Raw genomic sequence first — 6,663 nt, forward strand, 5'->3', positions numbered from 1 at the left:
GGGTGAAGCCAAAGAACTTATATGCATGACCCATGGACATGAGCTAAGGGGTGGAATTGCTGGAGAGAAGGGTGGTACTGGGAAGAGGGGAGCAAAGGGAAAAGAAATTGAGACTACTATAACAACATAATCAATAAAATATACTTAAAAAAATAAGGCACAGGAAAACTAGATGGCATATTATACAAAAACAATCTCTTTAGGTGCTTTCCTATTCAAAGTACAAGGTACTTTTCTCTTGGGCATAATTTCTCCTTGTTATGCAATGATTCAACGCAAAAGGAAGTTGATTATACCAGATTCAAAGTAAAAATTGTGGGCCCTGAGAAGAAAAATACCTACTAAGAAGAACTCCAGGTGACTAACTGGACTCAAATTTTAAAAAACAGGGTCTAGCAGTTATTTCTGCACTGGTGCCTCTCATGTAAATTGTCCTTCAGGGAGAAGTCTGCACTAAGCTGCCTGCCTCCTGCACTGACTGCCTTCCCTCACTGTGTTTCAGCAATCAGAGCCAACCCTTATAAAGGAGTTCCTGAAATTCCATTTCAACCAATAGAACTGAGACTTATCCTCCAATCAGAGCTGTAAAGCTATAGTCCCATGAGCATCTTCGCAGATGACTCAAAATGCCTCCATTCTGATCAGTAAGGACAGTGCCTTTGAGCCAATCAAACTTCAAGTGTTTGGAGCCCTCATTTGCACAAAGATGGGCCATTCAGGGACCAGGAGCCAGACCTTCTGTTTATGTATCTATCACTCCCCTCTGGCACAGGGAGCACACTTTCCCTTTCTACTCCAGAATGGCCAGAGCAGATCAGCATTCAGCAGTGGAGCAGAGCTAAGCTGTCTGGCCAGGACCACCTTGCCTCAGGGCCTCTTCACAGCCACAGTGTTTTCATATTCCAGTCTGCTTCCTAATTGAGCTATAATACTATTAAGCTGTTCCATAGCCTCGCTGTTCTGACAACAGTGCCATATCACAGTTGAGCACTGAATAAAGTTTCCTTCTTCACCACACCCTAAATGGGGTTTGGAGCCCTGTAACTTCTGGTTTTTCCCAAAACTAAAATCACCTTTGAAAGGGAAGGGATTTCAGACTGTCAATGAGATTCAGGAAAATATGATGGGGCAGCTGATGGTGACTGGGAGAACTGTGTGAGGTCCCAAGGTGCCTACTTTGAAGGGGACTGAGGTGTCATTGTTCTATGTACAATGTCAGTAAATGTCTCTGTTTTTCATAGACATGGCTGGATACTTTCTGGACAGACTTTGTGTTATCTATATATTTATATATCTATATCTACATCTATCAATATTCTCCTCTTCAGCATCAAAAAATATCTTAGAAATTTTAAAAATACAGAGTATTGGCCAGAACCCAAGAGAAGAAATTAGCTCATTTCACCAGCCCAAAGATTTTGCAATTTTCACCAAGTTTAAGAAACATAGTTCTCAAGTACAAGCCCTACCTCTGCTTGCCCTAGGAGTTCAGTAACAAGAAGTCCGATCTGGACAACACAGGTTAACCTTGCCAGTCAGTTCTAAGGGTATATTTGTCAATAACTCGTTGTGGGATCTTTCCTAGGTCTTTGTGTCAACTGAAGGCTGGGAGTACAGTAAAGAGTTTTAGCTAGGCCTAGACTGTCATATTGATCTAGGAAATGATCTCTTAGTCAATAGGTAATGGCTTCCTCCTCAGTAGCTATGGCTATGTTTGGACTGAGCTATGACTTGCAAGCTATGAAGACTAAGTGCGAAATAAAGCTCTTACTGTTTCTACCCATTAATTATGCAGCTTTATGAAAGTTTTTCTTGCTTAATAATTATTGCCAAATGTAATGTATCTTGGGGTCCCAAGTTGGAAAGTTTACTTTAGTGACCTTTGATCAAAGTCCATTGACCACAGTTCTGCAGGAGACCAAAATAGTTCAAGTTTTTCTTTGTTTTTTGAATATTTTTGTTTAATGATCATAAGAAAAGTAATTTTATTGTGGCTTTAAAAATTCAGCCCACCTAAATAAGCATGACGCTCCAATTAGATTTAATTACACTCTGGTCTTGGACTAGGCAGAAAAGAACTGTAGAAGACTTCTTGAAGTCCTTTTCCAGAACTTTGTTTCTAATAGCTAGAACATTGTTTGAACACAAGGCAAAGTCCTCTGGCTATTAAGTCTGATAACATGACATTTCACATTTATGGTTTTCAGAAATTTGAGTATTCCAAGATAGCCAAGTTTGTTTTTTGATTTCCTGCCCAGCATTTTTTTTTTTTCTATTTTGACTTAGGTTGAAATTGCACATATGCTTTTGATATAATTAATAAATATATATAAAATACAAGATACAATGTACAAAAATATTTAGAGATGTGATATATCAAACCATAGTTAGACTATTTCAGTCATTCTCATAAAGGTTCCAGACAAATTAATTTAAAAAAATTTTTAGTAGTTAAGTTTATAAAAATATTTTCAGGAGATAAAAATATTGCCATATATTCCATTAAGAATTCATCTACACTTTTAACAATATTTTCAGAGTCATATTCTTTTCTTAAGTTCATTAAAGTGCTAGAATGTTAAATAATTCACCAGAATTCAAAGAAAGTTAGCATTGTTTTTATCTCAGCTGTGAAGAAAAGGTTAAAAAATAAGACAGGAAAAATATTTAAGGATCACATGGGGATTTTAATTAGACCCTAGGGTAATTAATACATTTTTAAAAATCAGTGTTAGATGAAGTCTGCCTTCAGGGTCTCTACATAATCCATGTGTCAGATTTATCTCATTTTAGAAAAGTGCACAAAACATGGAACTAACTATCCAGATGGAAATTTAGTCAAACATTTAAGAAACTCATGGAAAGAAATTTCTTTGTACTAACTTCATATTCCTTTTCTGTTCTAACAAAATTGGATTTGAAATGGCAAATTGCCTGCTTTCTCTGTATTAATTAGAATAACGATTTTGATAAAAATATAAGCAGAGAAAATTCCTATCCTTAAGGCTGGCCAGAATAGAGTGGAGAGAGAATGCACTGGGAATATAGGTTGGCTTGGTGATAGAGGGCCTTGAAAAGTTTAGAGTATACACATACACTTACAGCTTCACACATACACTGTGGAGTAGGGGGAGTGTGCATATATGCAGTCATGACAAAGTATTAGTGCCTCTACCCATAATCCATGTTGCCAAAATAATGGTTATGACAACAACACCTCTGTGCTGTTTGCCTGAAAGTCCTAAGCCCAGTAAACACTTGGTAATTTTTAAATGAAGTAGGGCAAATTTTTTATATTTGGCCAGCCTTTGTGCGTATATCTTTTACCTTATTTGACTTATAAACACACATACTCTATTATACATTATTATTAGTGATGTTAGTTTATATAATATCATTTATTCTAACAAATACAAGAGCATTATAAACATTAATCCTCAGTTAAAAGAGAGAAGCTATTTCAATAGTCTTGATATTTCTGTCTTTGCTGATTTCTACTTTCTCATTAACTTGGAAATTCAGATTAATCTCTATAGAGCAACCTTCAAAAAACAAACAAACAAACAAACAAATAGGTTATTTGCAGAAACTTTTAGCAATACCTGGCAGGAAAAATTCCACACTACTCATTCTAACAGACATAGAGGTTTGTGGCTCCACATTCTCAATCCAGCTTTATTCCCCACAATTACTCAGCATGTACCCTCCTCCAGATGCTGCTTTTCTCTAATGGTCTTAGTCTTCTTCATGCTATTAGTTTCAGTCAGGTTCTTCTTCCTCTTCTTTTCTCTTCATCCAAATCCTTTCCACTCCAACTAAAATCTTATCTCCTCTACGAAACCTTACCAGGCCACTCCAGGTCATTCTAGACTCTACTGTCATGGTATGAAAAGCTGGTTTATTTGTTGACTATTACTAATGAAATATGAAGCATAATGAAGTTTAAGCAAGACCAGATTTCAGGTCTTTGAGTGAATTCTGTTCACTGGACTATCTTATTGCATTTCTGCCATTTCTTTCATTTTCTTTTTAAAAATATTATCTTTCTCATCTTATCTCTCTTTTAAATGTGAAGTGATATATTCTAAGCATGGTTCTTAGAAAACCATGCTTGGAAGAGAGAAGCCAATAGGTGGCACCCAGTATGGAGCCACAATAAAAACAAAGCAAAATAAAAATTCCAAATGCCACAGTCAATCATATCAAGAGAGAACTGCATTTATTATTAGGACAGTTTTCAAAGGGTTGGTATATTACAGCTCAAGATTCTGAGAGGGAAAACAATAACAAAAACTTCATCTAGCCAGTTCACCATGGGAAATAATGACATGGTATGAAAGAAAATAACTGAAAAGCATATATAGTATCAAGGTAGGGAGGCTATAGGAAATTTAAACTTGGAAGCTAAGAAATTTAGAAACAATAAAGGATATCTGAAGTTATAAAGAAGAAAGAAAAGCAGTGCTTGCTTAATTCTGAAAAGAGGCAAGTTGAAGCTTTCAGCTTTCACTTAGAAGAAAACACTTTTAAAAAAAATTAAAAACTGAGACAAAGCCACAAGATGCCCAACTACAGTAACACTTTGAGTTAAAAGAGCAGGCATTAAGAACACATTTCAAAGAGCATTTTCTGTGATGTTGTTTCACTAAGAGCCTCATATTTGCAAAAATGTTTTTCCAATCATCCTGCTAAATCTGAAGGAGGTGTGGGGATAGAACCTAAAAAAAGAAAGCCCTGTTCAAGCATATCACACAAACCTAAATGATCTAAGATTCTTGAATTTACTTGGTTGGCTCTATTTTGTCCTCCTTACTGATTAGGTAGAATAACAAACATGGAAATCAAGGTGAAATGTAAAACTATGATCACTTTAAAAATAGTCTTCTTATTCTCTCAAAATCAACGTGGAAAGAAGAAAAACAAAGATCTTCTAAAATTCTCTTACATTAAATAGTTAATGGTAACTTATGACTATATTTTTAACTTTCTTTGTTGAGTCATCGACTCTCCTTCCCCACTCCTTAGTTTCCAGGGTCAACGGGCAATGTTTTTATAAATCACGGGACTGGATTTGCTATGTTTGGTCTTGATTCAGCTTCTTTATTATCTTTGCTGTTGTTCACTACAGTTCTGTAGACACAGTATTGAAAAAACAAAACCAGATTATTCCCAGACTGTTTGCCAACTGATTTTAAACTGTTGCTGGTACACAAAATTTTAAACTGCTGATACACAAAATAATGAATAATAGTCTTTTATTCCCGAATCTTTTAGATTAGAAATTGAGAGGGGGGATTCCTTTTCTACCAAACTCCTTTGTTCCTCCTTTGCTTCAGTTTTCTGATTTGTTTAATAGTGTTCAGAATTTTTTCTTCCCTAATTCTATCTAGTACAAAATGCCTTGAGTATGTTTTCACCATTTCATCATAACAAAGAGAATCAGGAAGGATATATGTAAAGACATTTATAACCCTCCAGAGATCTTGCTTCCAGCATTTCTTACTTCACAATGGTAGTGTCTCAGGAAATCTGTGAAACCATGCCAGTTCACAGTCAATCCCAAAGAGGTGATTCCTGGACAAGCGACACCCAGGGAGTTTAAGTAAGTTGCTGCAAGTAATATGGATAGCCAAAGTCAGAACTCACTAGAACTAGAACCCAACTCTTCCTATTCTCCATTGAACACAAATCATTTTCACTGGAAATTCAGAATGCCTAAACAGACACAAGGTCTGAAATGGGTTTCTAGTTCAATCCAGGGTGACTCTCGGAGACAAATGATAGGAAAGATTCTGAGATCTCGGACTAATTCTATGGAGAGTCTAAGAGACCTCACCTCCTCCTTGAGCCGAGCCAGTCCCTAAGGACCTCAGACTCAACCTGCTTTCTTTGCGGTTTGACCCAGGGCAGAGCTGGTACAGCTGAAACATTTTAGACTACATGCATATTTCTGGTTGAACCAGGACAGAGTCGGGTGGGAGAAAGTTACAGGATTAACCATTTGTCCAAAGGGCCATCTGTTGACACAGTCATTAACTCAATAACAGTGCAGGCCAGTATCCTCTCTTGAATTAGGTGTAAGTGAAATCTCTTCAAAATATAATTTTGTTTTATCCTTAAAATTTTTTCCCCCAGAAAACTACTAAAGATTCATCATCATCTAGTGCCTTGCCTCAAATCACAAATCAGGCCAGTATGCATGCCGGTTTTGTCCAAGACTGCGTTAAGAGTGGAACATTTTGTTTTCGGAATGTGAGATATACGAAATACAAATTTGCCAAAAAGCATCCTCTGAATTGCTCCGGGACTAGGCAGGTTTTAACTTTCTGAGGGACCTGGTGACGACCAGGCAAGTCTGAGTCAGGTAACGCCCTTGGGTGAAGTCCGGGGAAGATAAAGAATTGTGAGCACAAAGATATAACCCATTAAACATTTCTGTGCCCCAATGAGCCAGTTTCATAAAGAAAATGCTGGTGTGGACGCCCCAAAATTTCACGGCCTTTAGGCTCGCAGCGGGATCAGCAGGCAGGCGAGGACTGGCCTGGTGATTCCAGAGGTTAATTTACCAGGAAAGTGCACCTGATTTTGCTACAAAACTGCAACACTGAGCCTAGGAAACTTGTTGGAGGCGAATTCAGAACTGGAAAATCCAGGTCCGCACCC

Source organism: Furipterus horrens, unplaced genomic scaffold (assembly GCF_987537825.1).
Source record: "Furipterus horrens unplaced genomic scaffold, mFurHor1.1.pri manual_scaffold_12, whole genome shotgun sequence".
Classification (NCBI taxonomy): domain Eukaryota; kingdom Metazoa; phylum Chordata; class Mammalia; order Chiroptera; family Furipteridae; genus Furipterus; species Furipterus horrens.